This window comes from Triticum dicoccoides, chromosome 4A (genome assembly GCF_002162155.2).
Source record: "Triticum dicoccoides isolate Atlit2015 ecotype Zavitan chromosome 4A, WEW_v2.0, whole genome shotgun sequence".
Taxonomy (NCBI): Eukaryota; Viridiplantae; Streptophyta; class Magnoliopsida; order Poales; family Poaceae; genus Triticum; species Triticum dicoccoides.
The window spans coordinates 172,906,858-172,908,961 of NC_041386.1; positions in this window are offsets into that span (position 1 = coordinate 172,906,858).

A 2,104-nucleotide genomic window follows, 5' to 3' on the forward strand; every position below is an offset into this window, starting at 1 on the left:
AGCTGTGGAATAGAACTGCATGATGAGTTCCTCGTTCCACTTTGTGAGCTTCTGCCCAACAAAGTCGGCTACTCCACAAGCACTAAAGCTGTCAAATACTCCTGGGTAGTACTCCTCATTCTCCTTGATATATGTCCAATCAACCCATCGCATATCACAGACAATGGGCTTCTTATCTAGCAGCACCGTCTCATAGAAATCCTACTGCTCCTTGGTGTGAAACCTGTAGTCCACGGCAGTCCTTCTCCTTGAAGCATATGGGTCTGCTTCTCTCCACTTCCTGAGCCCTGAGTCTCTCCTGAGCTTCATATCCTCAGCCACAGGATGAGCATCGTTGTGGTCTGGGATCTTGGGCTTGAGCTTCCGAAGGACATTCTCTTCCTCATCCTCAGCAACAGTCTTAGGCACTGGGGCCTTGTTCTTCTCAGCGGCAGGAATGCTCCATGTGTTCCTCTTGGGCTTTGGCTTAGATGCAGCCTTAGGTGCTTCCTTGGGCTTGGATGCAGCTCCCCCTGACCTTATGGCATCTCCCATAAGTTTGGGTGCCTTGGGCGCTGGTGTAGCTGCCTCTTCTTCCTCCTCCTCTTCTACCATGATGGAGGCTTTCCCAAGCACTTTGGCTACAGTCTTCTTCACTCTTTCTTTCCTCTTCTTGCCCTCAGCTGCAACGGGCTCAATGGGAGCAGGCTTCTCAGTTGAGGCTCTAGCCTTTGACATGGGTTGCCTGCCTGCTGGCCTTTTGATTTTCAGCCCTGGCTTTGAGCCTTGAGCTGGCTCAACTCTCTTGGAGGTGGCCTCTTCCTCTGCCACATAGTCCTCATCTTCTGAATCTGAGGTTTTCTTCTTCCTTTGTCTCGTGGCAGCCTTTGGCAAATTGCTAGGAGTGCTCTTGCTGCCTTCATCAGATGAACTGGAGGGACTAGTGCCCTCACTCATCACCACTTGCTGCTCCGACAGATTCTGGCTATCACTTTGGTCTGACATGCTGCAAACTGACTGCTTACCCTGTGAATAGATTATAGAAGAGATAGAGTGGATGAGCATCACAAAATGCAGAGATTTTTGCAAAAAGAATGATCCAAAGACTTAGTTTTAGTTTCCCACTGAAATCATCTCGGATCTACCGATTTTCAAACTCGGTGATACCGAAGCAGTTTTGGAACCTAAACTAGTGAACTCGGTAGGACCGAGTCACAGTTCGATGGCACCGAGACTGCTAGGGTTTCACTGAATTCAAAAATCGGTCACACCGATAGTAATTCTCGGTCAGACCAAGTCTCACTTGTGCAATGGCATAAGCCAAATCGGTGGGACCGAGTTTTTCAACTCGGTGGGTCCGAGATGGTTTCGGCGGAAACCTAAACCTAGAATTTTCGAATCAAACCTAATCTATGAGCGTTTTGACTGGATAGAAGATTATCAAACGTGGCCAGAAACAATGTGATCACAATGTGCTAGGAATCAGATTGAGGAATAGCACAAAGATCAAGTCCATACCCTAGTTCGGCATGGACTTGCTACGGCGGCAACGGCGGGGCAGAAATCCCGTTGACGGCGATGGAGACCAGCGACTGGAGGCTGCTGGCAGCGAGAAGACGATCCGGAGACCTCGAGGGCAGAGCAGGCTATCGTGCGGGCGAGGAGGTTTCGGAGAAATTTCCAAAATTCTGCTCGTGACTATATATAGCCCGACCCTGTCGGTGTGACCGAGTGGAACAACTCGGTGGCACCGAGATTCATAACTGCATGCAGTTACTGAAACTCGGTGAGACCGAAAGGTTCAAATCGGTTGCACCGAGATTGAAAACTTAGATCAACTTAATGATCTCGGTAGGACCGAAAGTGGAGTATCGGTCAGACCGAGATTCATAAAGAGGTTTTGGAAGTTTAAGTCTATGACGAATCGGGGACTCCGAGCGCTCCTCACACAGAGTGGTTCGAATCTGACTTGATCAAATTTTATGATGCGGCATGAATAGAGTTTGAGACGAGAAAAGCATAGATAGCTAGAGGAGGTTCTTAGGCATTCTTGTCCATCCACTTGGCAAAAGAAGATAAGGCCGAACAATCAAAGCAACAAGTGGATGTCCTTGAATGAGTAAAA